Source organism: Sus scrofa, chromosome 8, assembly GCF_000003025.6.
Source record: "Sus scrofa isolate TJ Tabasco breed Duroc chromosome 8, Sscrofa11.1, whole genome shotgun sequence".
NCBI lineage: Eukaryota > Metazoa > Chordata > Mammalia > Artiodactyla > Suidae > Sus > Sus scrofa.
The window spans coordinates 138,602,206-138,622,658 of NC_010450.4; the positions used below are offsets into that span (position 1 = coordinate 138,602,206).

General features: G+C 42.0%; 1 long non-coding RNA gene across 1 annotated transcript in view; it reads right to left on the reverse strand.

Annotated features, from left to right (window-relative positions):
- Positions 1-20,453, reverse strand: part of LOC102167132 — a 690,997-nt gene that overhangs the window by 646,683 nt on the left and 23,861 nt on the right. Inside the window, exon 4 of the long non-coding RNA XR_002346480.1 lies at positions 15,477-15,548. This is a non-coding gene — a long non-coding RNA (uncharacterized LOC102167132). The remainder of the gene's footprint in view (positions 1-15,476; positions 15,549-20,453) is intronic.

A 20,453-nucleotide genomic window follows, 5' to 3' on the forward strand; every position in this document is an offset into this window, starting at 1 on the left:
CAATAAAGCACATTACTGCACAATATGATACAGTCCATAAAGATCACAATGTTTTATGAAAGGTTAAAGAAAGCTCAGCACATTTAGGGGAATGTCACAACCCGCAACGTCTTTCAGGACTCAGCTGCAGCCGTGGGCATGCTGTGCGGACACTGTGCGAGGCCATGCAGCTTTCCTCTTTCAGTTTCAAAACAGTGAAAAAGAAAGCATATGCCAGGACGATTCCATCGTGGAACTTGGGATTCCTACAGATATGATGAGAGAGGAAACCAAATCTCAAGAAATACCTCTCCTCACTTTTGAAGTCAGCAGACCCACTCGCAGGAGAGTTACCTGCTGACAAGGAGGCATCTCTGCTTCCCTGGTACCCAGGGCTGCTTTCTTGTTTTCTCTTTCAGCAGCGTTTTCATGCTGCTTCATTAATATTCACAAAAACGGTGGTGAATTGAGAAAGAGGTCTCTGATTTGTTTTTCCCCTTCCAGTGCCCCAGTGGTTTTACGAGCCTGAGGAAGAAGGGATGGGTGCAGTGATATTTGCTGTTCTAATTAAGTAAAGGAAGTCGAAAAGTCGTGGGTGCCTGATCAGAGACGGTTTCAGTGGAAGAGCAAGGAGATTTGGAGAATCTGGAGACGAATCCCTGTTTGCTTCTGCACTAGCCGACAACTGCGTGAAACAGTTTCAGAGGCTAAGGCTGCCGTGTCAAATTGAGAGAGGAAGGGCTCGCCCTGCAGAGAGAATGGGTCACCTGTTGTGGGCAAGGCTACAAAGAGCGGAAGGGCTTCAAGAACCCTCACCCCCATCCCTCAAAGAGCTGGCACACATCATAAGGGGTGGGGGGCTGGACCCCTTAAAGGAATGTTATATTTAGCTAAAAATTAGAATGTAGAACAAGACGGAAAATGATCTAGTCCGATTCATTCAATTTACAAGGACCCGGAAAACAACGTGATCCTGCAAACACCCAAAACCACGCTTTGAGGTAAATCAAAGTCTAAAGAAGCCTGAGGTGGTCGCTGATACCATTCCGTGTCATCCAGGGATGGGGAAATGGCTGCATCTTTTACACGCTATGAAACAGAAAAGAAATTATCATGGAGGGTCCAGTGAAGTCTAAGCTAAAATTTTTGAAACTTGGGTGTTACACAAAATTCAGTTCCTTTGCATCGAGGATGCTCTCTGAGCTTCTATAACTCAAACTAGACTAAGAAATAAATTATACTTGACATCATCATAATCCAAGCAGACACTCACACTACATTTGAATATTTCACTGGAGGAAAGCGCCGAGGCCGAGCCAAATATGTTGTTCATCCTTCTAACAAGATAAATTAGGAGAGGTGTCTTAGTCCATTCGGGCTGCCGTAGCACAGCCTATAAACAACAGTCATTCATTTACCACAGTTCTGGAGACTGGAAGTCCAAGATCAGGGGCCAGCATGGTCGGGTGAGGGCCCTCTCGCTGCATCCTCACGTGGGAAAGGGGCCGGGAAGCTCTCACTCAGCCTCTTTTAGAAGGACGGTCACCTCATTACTGGGGTCGATGAACTCCCAAGACCCACCCTCCTCATACCGTCTCACTGGACATTAGGACTTGAACATGTGACTGTGGCAGAAACACAAACATTCAGACCAGAGCGAGACGTGAGAAGAAAATGGTGAGAAGAGGAACAATTTCTCTGCTCTGTATTTCCAAAAGGCCGAGGTTTCTACGTGATGAGCCAAAAGAGCAAGGGAGATAGAAGGAAGCCCCGCGGTGTCACTGGGATGACAGAGACTTATAAGCTAAAAAATAATAATAATAGAGGGAGCTCCCACGGCGGCTCAGGGGAAAGGACTCCGACTAGCACCCATGTGGATGCGGATCCCATCCCTGACCTCACTCAGCGCGATAAGGATTCCGCGTCACTGTGGCTGTGGTGCAGGCCGGCGGCTGTGGCTCGGCTTTGACCCCTAGCCTGGGAACCTCCACATGCTGTGGGTACAGCCCTAAAAAGACATGCGCGCACACACACACACACACACACACACACACACAAGAAGAGACTGGATTGCAGGTTCCTGGGGCTAAACCGGTGGGGCTGAGTCGAGGCAAATCTCTTTTCTTGACTGAATGTTCTCACTCGGCGCTGGAGAGGAAACCCAAACGACTTCCCTCTCAGAGTCGTCCTGCCTAGGCTTCCTGCCAGTGCCATCCTTGCTGCCTGCCTGCCTTTCTCCCGCACCCAGAAGGGGACATCAGGGGAAAGTTGAGGAGAAACTTCCCCTCCACATCCACATCCCTGCTGGATGCCTGTGACCAAAATTCTCAGTAGGAATAGAAAATAAAAGTCTTTACAAAAAAAAAAAAAAAAAAAAAAAAGGGTTCCCTGTCGTGGCGCAGTGGTTAACAAATCTAACTAGGAACCATGAGGTCACAGGTTCGATCCCTGGCCTCGCTCAGTGGGTTAAGGATCCAGTATTGCCGTGAGCTGTGGTGTAGGTTGTGGATGCGGCTCAGATCCCGCGTTGCTGTGGCTATGGTGTAGGCCAGCAGCTGCAGCTCCAATTCGACCCCTAGCCTGGGAACCTCCATATGCCATGGGTGCGGCCCTAGGAAAAGACAAAAAAAAAAAAAGGCTTCAATCATGTAATGAGATGGGAAAAATAATTTTACACTTAAACTGGCCTCAGCATCTTGTTCTGGGGGAAAAACAAACACCTCGAAAAGTACTTGGAATAGGAGATGAGCCCTCAGTGGGCCAGGCTGTGCTCTGAGGAAGATGGGAGAGCAAAGCGTGTGTTTCCAGTGATGGGGAAGGCAGACTGAAGGGAAGCACACGGAGGCAGAGAAATGGCAGAAGGCTATCAGGTGCGTAAAGTGACTTGTCAGTCTTCCAAATTTTTCGTAAAGCCCACGAAAACCTCACCAAATGTTTGGTGTAAGTGGATTCCATATGGAAACCAGGAAAAGGGCAGAAGAGTAACTTGAAGCCATCGAAGGCAGAGGTAGCCAATGAAAGGAGCAGGTATCCTCAGAGGCCTGAACGCTAAGAGCAGGGGCTGGAGATGGAAGGAAAGCCTACCTTGTTCTCAAGGGTGGCGAGATCCCAAGTGTTAGTTTGGGATACGTTTTCTAAGCTGCCTTTTGGTTTGCAAGAGATCCTTACAAGGTAAGTCAATATGGGAAAAAATGAAGGAGAAAGTTGTGGTATCATCAAGCACACTTTTCTGAGTGGAAGTGCACCTGAAATGTCATTTTAACTTTTTATGCGCATGTAAATAGCTATTATTTCAGTTGCTGGAATATTAGTCATAACATCTAATGATGTGGAGATTGTTGCCTGATAAAACTCACAGCTGGGTGGCTACATGGCTCAAGGCAAAAGCCTATTTTAAAACTCATTGCTTTAGGAGGAGAATGTTTATTAAAACATTATATGTATTAAAAATATATGATGCATCATCGGTCATTCTCTGTGTTGCAACGCCAACCACAGTTTTTTCAGCAGGGCTTTTGAGTTGATACCTGGAAACCTGGCAAGGTCCACGGCCTCATAATTTACCAGTCCATCAAAAAATAAATAAATCCCAATATCTAGAAAGTAAATCACCAAAGGCGCCTGCATAGCAGCCCATAAACCCAAGTTTACACAGGCTCCATGGGGTAGCTATTGCTGTCAGTCAACTAGTTCTAAGTTTGCAGGGAAGTAAATGTTCAAAAAGGAACAAATGTTTGATCTCTTTGTAACAGAAGTTAAATGAATTAATAATAAAGCTACAGTGGGTGGGGCTGATATTTGTAAAATATAGATGTGAGATGAAGAAAAAACGAAAAGCTAACAACTGGGGTGATGAGGGCTCAATAAACACTGAGAAAGATTGGTAATGATGTGATTAAGCAAGAATCCGTCTTCTGTGGTTCTCAGTATGGTACCCAAGTCAGAGAGGAAAATGGACTCTCCATCAACTTAACAGCAACTAAGAATAACTTATAAAAATAATTTCCAGATGGACTCGACTTTTTTTTTTTTGTCTTTTTTTAGGGCTGTACCCACGGAATATGGAAAGTCCTAGGGTTGGGGTCTAATCTGAGCTGCAGATGCTGGCCTATGCCACAGCCTCAGCAACACTGGGTCCTTAACCCACTGAGCAAGGCCAGGGATTGAACCCTCATCCTCATGGATACTGAGCCATGATGGAAACTCCTGGACCCTGAATTTCTTAATATGCCACGAGTCCAACCCTGATGCATGCTAGCACTTAAAAAGGGGGTACTTACCTATGGATTTTCTATTACCTGAAATAAATACTTGATGAAGATATACCTGGTCTGGACCCAGTAGGAGTGCTGTAAACATATGTTGCACTGAACCCAAGTCCTTTAATTGCTCTAATTTCCTTTCTACTCCCCAACTTGGTGCAATTATTCTGCTTAGCACTCTTTCCTTCGGGGTAGACAAAGAAAGGGCAGAGACACAAATGTTCAAAGAAGGTGAACGTGACAACGCACATGGAAATGCTTTTCAACGAGGCTGCAATTGGAGATTTAAAGGCTTACCTTTGAATTCTCTATTCTTCACACTCATGGGGATGCAGAAGCAATGAGAAAGGTTATTACTGGCAAGGAGAACTAAGTAATTAAGTGAGCAACTTGCGCTATGCCAAGGGCATAGAACCTGTGAATCATCTTTCCAGAATCCAGCTCAATTTGATGCTGATGTCTCTTCTCCGCACGCACGCCCTGGTATAGGGTTGCTCTGATGCACCACCCAGCCACAGCATGCAGACCGAGGCACCCACGTCCGCTGCTGCCTGGCTGTGCTGGCTGCCTGTGGAGCACGGCTGAGTCCCTCCTGGGGCATTCCCTTCAAAGGAAGGGAGCTGCCTCAGCCCAAATCAAGCAAACGTCCCTGGAGCCACACATTCAGGGACTGGTCAATACGAGGACACAAAGGCCCAGTCCCTTCACCTCACCTCAACTGAGAACAGCTCTGAAGGGCTTTCCAAGCCTGAGAGCTTCCTGTGGGGTCAGCTGAGGGCTCTGCTGCAACCGTACCACAGTTCAACTCTCCGTCTGCCCTATCCTCCTTCCCAAACAAGTGCAGTTCCTAAAACGCTCTCTTAAAAATGTCCTGGAAGCTCCCCGGCAGTTAGGGATCCAGTGTTGTCACTGCTGCAGCTTGGGTCAATGCTGCAGCATAGGTTCAGTCCCTGGCCTGGGAACTTGCGCATGCCACAAGCACCACCAAAAAATTTTTTTTCTGCACACAAATCTCTGGCTCAGAGTTAACTCCCTAGAACCTGATCTACAGAAGGGTCCCTCTTAACTTACAGTAAAACTGGAGTGAAACCTAGAGAGGAAAAAAAAAAAAAACTCCTTGAGAGCCATCCAGCGTCTGTCCTGCCTCTTGTCGGCTCATGACCCCTCCCTAGTGCTCCACCTAAGAAGCAAGGGAAAGAAAGGAGAGAAACCTACTGAGCTCCCTAGAAAAGTGAGATTGGGGAAAGGAGATATGGAATAATTCACTAGGACGGTAAAGTTCTCAATAGCATCTTCTTCCATCCTCGGTGACCTTTCTGGGGCACTCCTGGTCACATTCCTGGAGCAAGAGGAGGAGATAGAGCTGCAGTTGAACAGCCTATGGGGATACCCAATGGGAAACAGACCTGTTCTAACCAATTCCCACTGCAGTAAATCAGTAACCCTCCTGAAGGAAGCTTTCTGCTGTAGCTCACCTGGGACCCCATCGTGAATGGAGTGCCAAAGCTCTCTGGCCTCAGAGTGCTGGGAGGCCCAGGCACCCCCACTCTCCAAGGCCCTTCTCTAACACTGAGTCGCAACAGGTAAAATCATTCTCCCATCCTCAGAGTTGTTCATCCAGGCACATTTGGAGGAAGAATAAATGACTCCAAAGGCAGAGTTTTTGCTTTGGTTTTCTTGGCATATTAGTTTCCCATTGCTGCTTTGCCAAATTGCTGCTAACACAGCGGCTTGAAACAATAGAAACTTATGATCTGACCATTCTGTAGCTGGGACGTCTGAAATGGGTCTCACTAAAATCAAAGTGTTGGAAGGGCTGTCTTCTTTCTAGAGGTTCTAGGTTTCTTACCATTCCAGCTTGGAGAGGATGCTTACATTCCTTGGCTTCTGGACCCACCCTCCATCTTCAAAAGCAGCCAAGTAGCATCTTCGACCCCCACCTCTCTCTCTGCTTCTATCACCACATAAGTATTTTCTTCCTCTGACCCTCCCAGCTCCTTCTTACAAAGACCCCTGTGGTAACATTAGGCTCAATGGATCACCCAGGATAAGCTCTGCAATTCAAAATCCTTAAATTCATCACCCACGAAGTCCCTTTTGTCATGGAAACTGACATATTCACAGGTTCTAGGTACTAGAAAATTGACTTCCTGTGGGGAGCAGCATCGTTTGGCTACTACACATGGCTATTCATTTTTCCAAGGAAATGAAGAAGAAGGATCTAAATCCTCCAGGAGAACTAGTTTCAAAGTTCAAGGCACAGCTCACCCCATAAATATTGGCTCAGTCTCTTCTCCCCAGTGCTGCAGCTGCATCATCAGACATCATTGCGCCAATAGAAGCCCATCTATTCTGCTGCCTAGATTCTGCTCACTCAGCTGGGAGCCTCTAACTGTAGTCAAGCCGTGTTTGTGGAAGCGTTTTCCAGGTTTACAGGGGTGGGAAGCTAGGGTCACAGCCTCCTTTGGACAGGCAAAAACTCGAACAACTTTGTGACTGAAAGTACACTCACGTATTTTCATGCATAACTCAAGATTCAAACAAAATGAAATGGTGGAATCTGATAACTTCCAGGGCTCCTAGAGGGCCTTTTTCATAAATTCTTTCATTTCACCAGTGAGAAAGCTAAGGAGTAGAAAGATGAAGTCAAGTTCACCAGCTCTGAGTAGCAAACCTGGGACATGGTCTCTGGACCTTCTGTTCCACTGCCAGGAGGGTGTGAAGGGAGGAAGGCAGGAAAAAAGGCACACGGGCCAGAAGGGAGGCAGGAAGGCAGAAGGGAAGGTGTGGAGGGAGGAAGGAATTAAAATGATTCGGATATCTACCAGATCCCACACAAGTCACTTTGCTGCATATGATCTACGTCATCCTTGCAAATACTCTGAGTGATGAGAGGCATTTGCTTCATTTTTTTATAGATCAGGAAACCAAGGTGTAAATAAATCTGGCCCATCCACCCAAGTTCAGGTACTGAATACACTCAGCTCTCAATCAACGAGGTTAAAGGGGGAGACGAATCAAAGTCACATATAATCCAAAACTCTGATTAAAACATTAGTCAGAACCTAGCACCAAGTGGGTTTATATAAACATACTTCCTTGTAATTATATCTAATATTTAGGAACACACTTACCACTCCACAGAGGTCCAAAAATATAAAAATAATTTTAGTGCAACTCATCAGGGACACTAAACACTGCACATGTGTCACTTGATGAGAAATCGCTAAAAGTTTGCTAAAAATCTAATTTCTGTTTGCTTCCTAGTTAATCTCTTTTTTTTCTCCACATTAGAACAGAACCGAGAGGGGCAGAGAAGTAGCCTCAGTGCTCAGTCTTCTTCCTCTCCCTTCCCTTTAATTCCACTACCCTGTCTTTCTAGTACTTGAATCCACAGCACTCCAAATTCCCTTGGCCTTTGCTGTAACTACGGCTTCCTCTTTGAGCACCCATTGGCTCAGGGATGGGGCCCAGAACTAACCTGGTTGTCTGGCTGGAGGGATTTGACGGTCATGGCTACAAGCAATGGAAGTCTTCAGGCATATGCGCCTATAGCGCATTTTCTATTCTTCAAAAAATAGAGAACACAACCCCAAATAAGGAGAATTGACGACCATGACTGAGAAGCTGAGATGTGAGCTTAGCTCTCCAGGATTCCCAAACCTTCTTCTTACCGCTCACTGCCTAAAAAGCAGGAAGGGGAAGAGGTATGTGCTCAACAGCTGGCTTAAAAGCATATAAAAACCCAGCATTATTTTGCATTGTGCTACAAAATAGGGCCTGAAAGTTGCACGTGAAGTGAATTTTTATTTAAAAACTCACAAGTTGTTATTGACTTTGAAGATATTTGCAGACGTGTTCACTCAGTCCTGCAGATGAGCTTCTCGCCTGAACCGAATGCTCCGCCAGCCCCCTCGCCCTTCACACTTACACATATGCGCGCGCGCGCGCGCGCACACACACACACACACACACACACACACACACACACACACACCCCTTCCCCTGGCCGAGCCTTTTCAGCGCTCCTCATCACTTCTCCAAGAAAGGTTTCCCGGACCTCCAGGATTCAGTCCCCCCTCACCCTTTCACTGTCTCTGTAGCTCTTCCACTGTTCTCAGTGGGCTCGCCATTTGTTAGTAGACCAGGACAGTGTTTGGGTACCAGGCTCTAGAGCCAGTCTGCCTAGATTCAAACATCAGCTCTGTTGCTCTTATCAGCCATGGGATCTAGAGCAAGTTTCTTAGCCTTTGGTGCCTCTGTTCCTCATCTCCAAACTGGAGATCAGAAGCCACCCCAAGGATCATTAGGTGGAACATGTGAGGGTAGGCATGGAAAGCTTTTGGAAAAGTGTCCAGCACAAAATAAGTTCCATACAAACGTTTGCTATCATTATGCACGAGCTGTCAGTCTTTTCTCAATAGGCTGTAAGGCGCTTGAGTGCTAGAGCTGTCTTTGTATTGTTCCCCACTGCACTTCCAGTATCTAGTATCTACATTCAATAAGTTGTTTTTTAAAAAATAAAGATGTGAAATCCTAGAGTTTCCTCTGTCATCGTTAAATCTATCTCATCCATGCCCCACCCACATCCACTACTGTCGCTACAGCTGGACCTGTGATCACCTTTGCTGCTCCAGAACCTTTACTGATACTTTCAAATATCTTTAGTCCCAATGGCCATGGCACTAGGTTCAGAAAAAAAGAGTGGCAGTTCTAAAATGCAGTCGTTCTACAGTCTAGGACACCACCATCACCCTAATTCCAAAACCAAAGATACCACCAAAAAAGAAAACTATAAGCCAATATCTTTGATGAATATAGATGTGAAAATTCTCAACAAAATTTTAGCCAACCAAATCCAGCAACATATCAAAAAGATCATACACCACAACCAGGTGGGATTCATCCCAGGTGCACAAGGATGGTTCGACATACACGAATCAATCAACGTCACACACCACATTCGCAAAAGAAAAGTCAAAAACTACATGATCATCTCAATAGATGCAGAAAAAGCATTTGACAAAGCCCAACATCCATTCATGATCAAAACTCTTACCAAAGTGGGTATAGAGGGAACATACCTTAACATAATCAAAGCCACTTATGACAAACCCACAGCAAATATAATACTCAGTGGAGAAAAGCTGAAAGCCTTCCCACTAAAATATGGAACAAGACAAGGATGCCCACTCTCACCACTGCTATTCAACATAGTGCTGGAAGTCCTGGTCACAGCAGTGAGACAAACAAAAGAAATAAAAGGCATCCAAGTAGGAAGAGAAGAGGTAAAACTGTCACTGTGTGCAGATGACATGATATCACATATAGAAAACCCTAAGGATTCAACCCAAAAAATATGTGAACTGATCAACAAATTCAGCGAAGTAGCAGGATATAAGATTAACATTCAGAAATTGACTAATTTATGTATACTAACAGTGAAATATTAGAACAGGAATACAAAAATACAATACCTTTTAAAATTGAACCCCAAAATATCAAATACCTGGGAATACACCTGACCAAGGAGGCAATGGACATATATGCCAAGAACTATAAAACATTAATCAAGGAACTTAAAGAAGATGTAAAGAAATGGAAAGATATTGATACTCCTGGGTTGGAAAAATTAATATTGTAAAAAGGGCCATACTACCCAAAGCAATCTACAGATTCAGTGCAATCCCTATCAAATTACCCATGACATTTTTCACAGAACTAGAACAAACAATCCAAACATTTATATGGAACCACAAAAAACCCAGAACTGCCAAAGCTGTCCCAACAAACAAAAACCAAACAGGAGGCATAACTCTCCCAGACTTCAAGCAATATTACAAAGCCACAGTCATCAAGACAGTTTGGTACTGGTACCAAAACAGACAGACAGACCAACGGAACAGAATAGACAACCCAGAAATAAACCCAGACACCTGTGGTCAATTAATCTTTGACAAAGGAGGCAAGAAAATAAAATGGGAAAAAGAAAGTCTATTCAGCAAGCATTGCTAGGAAACCTGGACAGCAGCATGCAAATCAGTGAAACTAGAACACACCCTCACACCATGCACACAAATAAACTCAAAATGGCTGAAAGACTTAAATATAAGACAAGACACCATCAAACTCCTGGAAGAGAACACAGGCAAAACACTCTCTGACATCAACCTTACAAATGTTTTCTCAGGTCAGTCTCCCAAAGCAACAGAAATAAAAGCAAAAATAAACCAATGGGACCGAATCAAACCGACAAGCTTTTGCGCAGCAAAGGAAACCAAAAAGAAAACAAAAAGACAACTTACGGAATGGGAAAAAAATCATTCCAAACGATGCAACAGACAAGGGCTTAATCTCTAGAATATACAAGCAACTTATACAACTCAACAGCAAAAAAAGCCAATCATCCAATGGAAAAATGGGCAAAAGACCTGAATAGACATTTCTCCAAGGAAGATAAACAGATGGCCAACAAGCACATGAAAAAATGCTCAACATCCCTGATTACTAGAGAAATGCAAATCAAAACTACCATGAGATATCACCTCACACCAGTCAGAATAGCCATCATTACTAAGTCCACAAATAACAAGTGCTGGAGGGAGTGTGGAGAAAAGGGAACCCTCCTGCACTGTTGGTGGGAATGTAAGCTGGTACAACCACTATGGAGAACAGTGTGGAGATGCCTTAGAAATCTATACATAGAACTTCCATATGACCCCGCAATCTCACTCTTGGGCATCTATCCGGACAAAACTCTACTTAAAAGAAACACATGCACCGCATGTTCATTGCAGCACTATTCACAATAGCCAGGACATGGAAACAACCCAAATGTCCATCGACAGATGATTGGATTACCAGGGTTTTTGTTTGTTTGTTCGTTTTGGCCAGGCCCACGGTATGTGGAAATTCCCAGGTCAAGGATCAAACCCCTGCCACAGCAGTGACACAAGCCACTGCAGTGACAATGCTGAATCCCTAATCCATTGCACAAGAGAACTCCTATGAAGCATTTAAGAAAGAAATAATGCCAATCCCACAAACTCTCTTCCAGAAAACGGAAAACGAGGGAATACTTCCCAATTTATACTATGATACCAACATTACCCTGCTACCAACATAAAAGACATTACAAGAAAATTGCAGACCATTATTCCTTATGAAAACAGATGTAAAAGTTCTAATAAAATTTTAGAAACTTAATCCAATAACATAGAAAAAGATAATACACCATGACAATCTAAGGTTTATCCCAAGAAGGTAATGTTGCTTTAACATGAGAAAGCTATACATACTATTCAGCATATTAACAAACTAAAAAGGAAAACCATGTATCTTTAGAAAATAAGCACATAAAGCATTTGACAAAACCCAACCTCCATTCCTAATAAAATCACACAGCTAAGTAGGAATTGAAGGGAATATTCTCAACCTGACAAAAAGCATCTATGAAAAACTTTGAGCTAATATCAAACTTAAAGATGAAAGTCTGGAACAAGAAAAGAATATCCACTTTCATCACTTCTATTCAACCCTGTACTAGAGATTCTAGTTAGTGCAATAATATAAGAAAAAGGCTGACATGTGAAATCTGAAAAAAGGACGGATTGAACTTCTTTGCAGAACAGATGCTGACTCACAGACATTGAAAAACTTATGGTCTCCGGATGAGTTTGGGGGGTGGGGGGATGTGCTTGGGCTGTGGGATGGAAATCCTGTGAAACTGGATTGTGATGGTCATTATACAACTACAGATGTGATAAATTCATTTGAGCAGTGAAAAAAAGAATACTTCCGTAAAGCTAGAAAAATTTTAAAAAAAGAAAAAGGAATAAAAAGCATACAAATCAGAATAAATAGCATATAAAATTGTCTTGATTCATAAATAACATGATCATCTGTATAAAAATTTAATGGGACTTAAAGTAAAAGCTATTAATAAGTGAGTATATCAGTTTTAGGATGTAAAACCAGCATACAAAAATCAAGTGAATTCCTATATACTAGCAACAAGTAATTGGAAACTGAATGTTTAAACTGCTACTTATATAGAATCGAAAACATAAAATATTAGGAATAAGTCATCCAAAAAATATGGGAAACCTGTACACTGAAAACCTCAAAACATTGTTGAGAGGAATTAAAGAAAAACAAGATAAATAGAAAGATATAACATAAGTATGGACCAGAAGACTCAACACTGTTAATGTGTCATTTATCCCCAAATTGATCTATAGATTCAAGGCAACTTCAATCAAAATTCCAGTAGGCTTTTTGCAGAAGCTGACAAGCCAAAATCCACAAAACACATATGTAAATACAAAGGATCTAAAATAGTCAAAAACAACCCCAGAATAGAAAAACAGTTGGAGACTCAACACTACCTGATTTTAATACTTCTTGTGATCAGAGTAATGAAGAGAATGTGGTATGTGTATAAACATATGCCAATAGATCAATGAAGAAACAGACCCACACATACATGAACAACTGTTATCCACACTGGTGCAAAGGAAATCCAAAGGAAAAACAGTAGTATTTTCAACAGTGATGCTGGACAACTAGATGCCCATAATCAAGAAGTAAATTTTGATCCATACTTTGTACCACATGCAAAAATTAACTCAACATGGATCACTGTCCTAACTATAAAAACCTAAAAGTATAAAATTTCTAGAAGAAAACATGGAATAATAACTTTTGCCACCTTTAGATAGTCAAAGATTATCTAGGTACGATAAAAGCATAACATATGAAAAACTGGATTTTAGCAAAATCTTCTGCACTTCTAAAGACACTGTTAAGAGAATGAGACAGTCAGCTCTACAGGTTAGGAGAACATTTTTCCAAACAATATATATGATTTAAAAAACCTGTACGCAGAATACATAAAAATCCTCAAAATTCATTTAAAAAATTAACTCAATTTTTAAAAGCACTAAGGATTTGAACAGACACTTCAGGAAAAAACTGTGTGTGTGTGTGTGTGTGTGTGTGTGTGGCAAATAAGCATTAATAGGCTTAATAGGCTTGAGGTTTAATATGATTAGTAATTAGAGAAACGCAAATTAAAACCACAATGAGATACTACTAGGCACCTATTTGAATGGCTAAAATAAAGATTAAAAACAGAGATTGATAATACCAAGTGTTCTCGAAGATTTGGAGGAACTGGAACTCTCACACACTGATGGCAGAATTATAAAATAGTACAACTTTGAAAAATAGTTGACAGTTTTTTAAAAAAGGTTACCACAAAATCCAGCCTGAAGGCATTTACTCCAAGATAAATGAAAAAATACGTCCAGGAGCTTTCTTGTGGGGCAGAGGGCTATGGATCCAATGTTTTCACTGCAAGGGTTTAGGTCACTGCTGTGGTGCAGGTTCGATCCCTGGCCCAGGAACTTCTGAATGCTGTAAGTGTGGCCAAAAAAATAAAATGTCCATAAAGAGCTATACACAAATGTTCTTATCAGCTTTATTTTTAATGGCCCAAAATGGAAAAAATCCAAATGTCCATCAAAAAGTGAATGGATAAACAAATTATGGTATATTCACACAATGTAAGAGTACTCAACAACAAAAATGAATAAACTATTGATATATGTTACATCATGATTGAATGCCCAAATAATCCTACTGAATGACAAAATGTATATAATCTACATAGTTCTGTTTATATGAAATTCTAGAAAGTGCCAACTAATGAAGAGTGACCAAAAGCAAATCAATGACTACATAGGGATGACAAAAATATGAAGGGTTAAAGGAACACATGATGCATGATGCATGATGGAAAACGTTCGGAAACAATGTATTTCTATATATTTGCAACAAACGAAAATTAAAAGTTAGAAAGCAGTCTCATATACAATAGCATCAAAAAATACCTAAGAACTAGATGTGGTACATATACACAATGGAATATTACTCAGCCATCAAAAGGAATGAAATGGCATTTTTAGCAACATGGATGGACTTAGAAATTATCACGCTAAGTGAAGTCAGTCAGACAATGAGACACCAACATCAAATGCTATCACTTATATGTAGAATCTGAAAAAAGGACACAATGAACTTCTTTGCAGAACAGATACTAACTCACAGACTTTGAAAAACTTATAGTTTCCAAAGGAGACAGTTCGGGGGTGGGGGGATACGCTGGGGGTTTGGGATGGAAATCCTATAAAACTGGATTGTGATGATCATTGTACAACTATAAATGTAATAAATTCATTGAGTATTAAAATAAAGATACTAAGAACTTCATTGTAATGCAATACCTCTTCCCTGAAAACTATAAAACATTTCTGATAAAAATTAACTATTTAAATAAATGGAGAGAAGTACTACATGCATAATTTGAATTTTCAACATTGCTGTTATCTACTCTGCCCAAATAGATGCATACATTCAACACAAACCCTACAAAATCCCAGAAGTCTTTTTCAAAGACTAATTCTAAAATTCATATGGAAATGCAAATTACTTAGATTATACAACTTAGTATTTTTTTTTCTATTTTTAAGAGCTGCACCTGTAGCACATGGAATTTCCTAGGCTAGGGGTCAAATAGAGCTGCAGCCAACCAACCTACACCACAGCCACAGCAACACAGGATCCTTAACCACTGAGTGGAGCCAGGGATCGAACCTGCGTCCTCATGGATACTAGTCAGGTTTGTTACCACTGAGCCATGAAAGAAACTCCCAATATAGTAGTTTAAAAGGACAAAGTTAGAGGACTCACACTAGCTGACAAAGCTATCAAGACAGTTTGGTAATGTCTTAAAAAATAACATGGGAATTCCCATTGTGGCACAGTGAAAATAATTCCGACTAGGAATCATGAGGTTGCGGGCTTGATCCCTGGCCTTGCTCAGTGGGTTAAGGATCTGGCATTGCCGTGAGCTATGGTGTAGGTCACAGACGTGGCTCGGATCTGGCGTTGCTGTGGCTCTGGTGTAGGCCAGCGGCTGCAGCTCCGATTCGACCCATAGCCTGGGAACCTCCATATGCCGTGGGAAGCAGCCCCAAAAAGACAAAAATAATAATAATATGAACAAATAGAACAGAATAGACAGTTCAGAGATATGCCCACAACATATATGGTCAAGTGATTGTCAACCAAGGTACCATGTAAATTTACTGGGGAAAGAAAATCCTTTTTTGCAAATGGTAGTGGAACGATTAGATATCCATGTGGGGAAAGAAAGTAAACCTCAACTCCTACCTCACTCCATGCACAAAAATTGATGTGACATGTAACACAGATCCTCAGACAAATGCTGGAACCACGAAGTTTCTAGAAGAAAGCACAGGACAATATATTTTCATAATCTTTGACTTGGTAAACATTTCGCAGAAAGAACAAATAAAACTGCTGACCATAAAAAATGTCTTGGAGTGGCTGCTATGGCGTAATGGGATTGGTGGCATCTCTGTAGCACCAGGATGTGCGTTTGATCCAGCACAGTGTGTTAAAGGATCTGGTGTGGCCCCAGCTGCAGTGTAGGTTAAACCTGAGCTCAGATCCCATGCCTGGCTTGGGACCTCCATATGCTGTGAAGAGGCCAAGAAAAGAAAAAAAAAAGCATGTCTTGTCCTTTTAAAATATGAAATATTGTTTTAAAGTCTCTTTACTGCCTCCACAATACTGGCTCCTCACTCCCTTCTTCAATACAACAAGCTCTTTATAATCCCTTGTCGTTGGTAGTGGCAGCAACACTGGGCAGTGGTGGTGGTGGCAGTATTTGTGGTGGTCACAGCATTACTGGTAGAGAAGAAAGATGTACTAAGGGAGTTCTAGCAGAGGAGAGAGAAGAGGAGGAGAAAGAAAAGGAAGAGGAGGAGAATTCAGCTCTTCATCTAAATAAGCAGCCTTGCACACGTTTCCTTGTGCATATGAGCTAGTCTGTCTTTACAAAGTGGAATTTGGTGATGATGAAAATTGCCCTCAAAGTGCTTATACCTACTTAGAGTCTATGAGTACATAAGGCATTTATTTGGGGACGGGGGAAGAGACGTAGTTTCTGTAATACCACTGCAGTTGATTCTCAGAGTATCATAAAGGTTTAGCTGTGGTTTTGGAAATGTCCACAGTTTAGTGAGAGACAGACATAGACACAAATAATCACATATGATGGTAAGAATTATAGCACAGGTATGCAATGTTGCTCAGGAATAAAAAGTAGTATACTGTCAGGGAAAGCCAGAGAAGATGCTAGCTTGCTCGCCGCTCTCTCTCTCTCTCTCTCATACACACACACACACCCACACACACACACACACACACACAGGTAATTGAACTGAATCCTTAAGAACAAGTAATCTGAAATGCCAAGAAATAAAGAGAGAGAGAAAGACAAGTCTTAGAAGAAGGAAAGAGCAGAGCATATCATCAAAACCCCGTCTTCAGATGCTGTCTGGATGTAGAATCCCAGTAACTTCAGCAAGATCACAAATGTTATCAGAGGTAGAAACAGCCTTCAACTAGTTTGCATTTTACATATGATGTGTCTGAAGCTCATGCCCAAATTGACTTTCCCCAAATCATAAGCTTGTTACTGAAAAGCTCAAGGGTCCACTTATTTTCAGTTCACTATTTCTCCACTACAATGAGCTGCCTCCATGAAGCAACAAGGAGTGTTTAAAAAAAAAAAAAAAGGTTATTCCAACTGTAATAAATATTCTTTTATTCCAAGTCATCAGGTTCAAATGCATGCTACTACTTTCCAACAAAATACCAAGATCATCATTATGGTCTCTCTCTAGCCCTACAAAATTCTAAAAGGTCTTCTAATTCAAAATGTGTTTTGTTATTAAACCATAAGAGCCATGTTTAATAAATAAAATGTATTTTGAATTAGAAAACCATTTTTATAGTTTAATTTTTTAAACTGTCAATCCATGAATGCTAGCAGAATGATTCTAGATTTATTAGAATATTATTAAAAACTAGAAGCCTAATAGAGTTATAAAATCAATAAATTACATATAGGGAGTTCACGTCGTGGCGCAGTGGTTAATGAATCCGACTGGGAACCATGAGGTTGTGGGTTCGGTCCCTGCTCTTGCTCAGTGGGTTAACGATCTGGCGTTGCCGTGAGCTGTGGTGTAGGTTGCAGACGCGGCTTGGATCCCGCATTGCTGTGGCTCTGGCGTAGGCTGGTGGCTACAGCTCCGATGCAACCCCTAGCCTGGGAACCTCCATATGCCACGGGAGCGGCCCAAGAAATAGCAATAACAACAACAAAAAGACCAAAAAATAAATAAATAAATAAATAAATTACATATAGAATGAATTCTATATGCAGTACACTGTATTGGACACTCTGGAGCACACAGACACTGCAATTCAGCACGCGTTACTGATGCTATAGTGTATCTGTGCCACTTAATGGCTTAACTCATAAGATACGACATCTGAAATATCTGGGTTCATGTGTTAGCTCCACTTACTTGCCAGGCGATCTTAGCCAAATAATCAACCCTCTTTAAGCTTTGATTTCCTCTTCCATAAAATGAAGTGAAAATATTACCAAGTTATATTATAAGTTAATATAACTTATACTATTATATTATAAAGTATAAGTTGTAGTGACTATTAAAGGAAACCTATCCAACGCAGTCACCGTACTGCTTGATAGACAGTAAGTGGACATCAACAGGCACCCGCCAACATCACCATAACCATCACTTTTACCATCTTCCTCTTGCCATGATGGTCTAGGTCTATGCCTTAGCTTGAGTCTCTGGAAAACAGAGCCTGGATCAAGACTAAGTGCTGGTGCTTCGCTGGGATTTAAAAACCAGGCTGGTGAACGTGCGGAAAGAAGGGAAATGAGGCAGGAAAGGATGCACTTGTTATCCTGCTGGCCATGGCTTCCCAATGAGCTGGAAAAAGACAAGGGAGACCTTTCAGCAGAAGCATTTGCTTAGCCACACGTGGCTTCTTCAGATAAGCTCTGCGGTCGTGCGGTTGGGACTGTCCATGGGAAGGAGGAAGAAGGGGGCAGGCATGTTTACCTTCTCCCTCCCATCTTCAGTTTCCCACGGATCAAAGTTTGCTCTGTGGGAGTTAGCGCACTGCACTTCTGAACAGTGTCACCCAGCTCTTCACGTGGCCACTTAAGATGCCAGATGTCACACCAGGCCACTGGGATTCCATTCAAGTTTAAAGTGAAGAGAGGAGTCAGAAACTTTGAAGTTGTAGCCAGTAAATCTGACTGCACTGCAGCAACCACAAGGAGTGATAGTGCTTCCTCTCATACAATCGGTGTCAGACACGCTCTGGTTCTCACATACCAACGGCCTGAAATTGGAGGCCTCTAATAAAAGTGTATTAGTCAGGTTTTGCTGTAATAACACTGCATAACAAACAGCCACCAAATTTCAATAGTTTAAAGCAAAACAAAACAAAAAAAACATTGCTTTCTCCCTCAGAAGTCTGCAGGCTAGCAGTGGATTTGCTGAGCTGAATTAGGCTCAGTCTGGCCAATATTCAGGCTGGTTCCTTGTATCTGTGATTCTGGGACCCAGGCAAAAGGTACTGGCATGCTCTTCTCATGGCAGACTGCAGGTGCTTGAGAAAGGCAGGTGGAAGCTTGCCACGCCTCTTAAAGCCTTGGTGCAAAGCTGCCACGCTGTCACCTCTGTCAAAAACAGCAAACAATAACTCACAAAGTCAAGTTCATAATCCACATTGTTCTAAAATCCCTAGAAGTGCCTCGAATCAAACCAACCCTCTTCAGATATTTTCTAGTTCATTTTTTTCTCTTTTTACAGCCGTACCTACAGCATGTGGAAGTTCCGTGGCCAGGGGTGAAACTGGAACTGCAGCTGTGGCAGCCACAGCAACAGCAGATTCAAGCCGAATATGAGACTTAACCCACAGCTTGTAGCCATGCAGGATCCTTAACCCACTGAGCGAGGCCAGGTATGGAACCCACTTCCCACAGAGACAACGTTGGGTCCTTAACCCACTGAGCCACAAAAGGAACTCTGACATTGTCTATTTCCTTAGGATAATCTGTATTTATTAACACCTAAAGGAGCATGGTACTTATTTTAACTCATTTGGCTTCCATAACCACATTCTGAAGCCTTTGAGGCACCTCTTCTTCTAAGCCGTCCTCTCTGTGCTGACATCTGATTATCCAACAACTTGAACTTCACTTTGTCAGCAACACCATTTGTTCCTGTGAACCCCCCAGAGACAAAGGACGGTGAGACAGATGTAGAACTCCAAGTCCTACGCATCCGCCAACTGGAATTAAAAGTTCCTGGGCAACAGGGTTCTTGGTACCGAGAATAGCCTAGCTGTTCCCCAGCCTTCTCCCAAGCCCCATGTGTTTGCTTAGTTAACACGCTAAACTTTTTTTTTCTTTCTACTACTGCCAGCATTGCAAAGTCAAAATAGCTGTGGAGGAACAAGCTGTTCTGCCTCATGTCTCATCAACATTCCTTGCTCAGTGTATCAAAACACAGAGAGCACACAGAGCAAATGCAACAACTCCAAAAAGTTCCCAGTTGGGGATTTGCTTCCTGTGACACCATCCACAGCTGCCTACTCAGAAGTGCAGAAGAAAGGTGGGTCTCCTGGTCAATCCAAACGAAGCCACAGCAAGTATGGATTTCAACTCTCATTTCGTCACTTGAAAAACAAAAATCTATTACACAGGCTCGCATGAACTAATATCAAGATTAAAACATGCTAACATGTTTTCTTTCCAAAGAACCAATTTTAAATGATTGGGGGAAGTTATACCCCCAGTTCATTTTTTTTTTAAAGTCACTGATCTAATATTCTAACACAAATCACTTTATTAACCTGGGAAGGATTTTCATTTCAAATAGCAGCCATATTGCAAGCTCTCCTACACCAAGTATATAAGATGGGTCCATTTAAAGAAAGTTAAGAAGAAAGATTGATAAGATTTTCATTTTCATTCAGGTTATAGTTAAGCAAATCAACTTTACCTCTGACAGAAAAAAATCATTAGGAGAAAAATAAACCTATTTGTCCACATTTGAAAATATATAAAATTAAATTCAGGGAGTTCCCTTTGTGGCTCAGTGGTTAATGAACCCGACTAGGATCCATGAGGATGTGGGTTTGATCCCTGGCCTCACTCAGTGGGTTAAGGATCTGGTGTTGCTGTGAGATGTGATGTAGGTCATAGACGTGGCTAAGATCCCACGTTGCTGT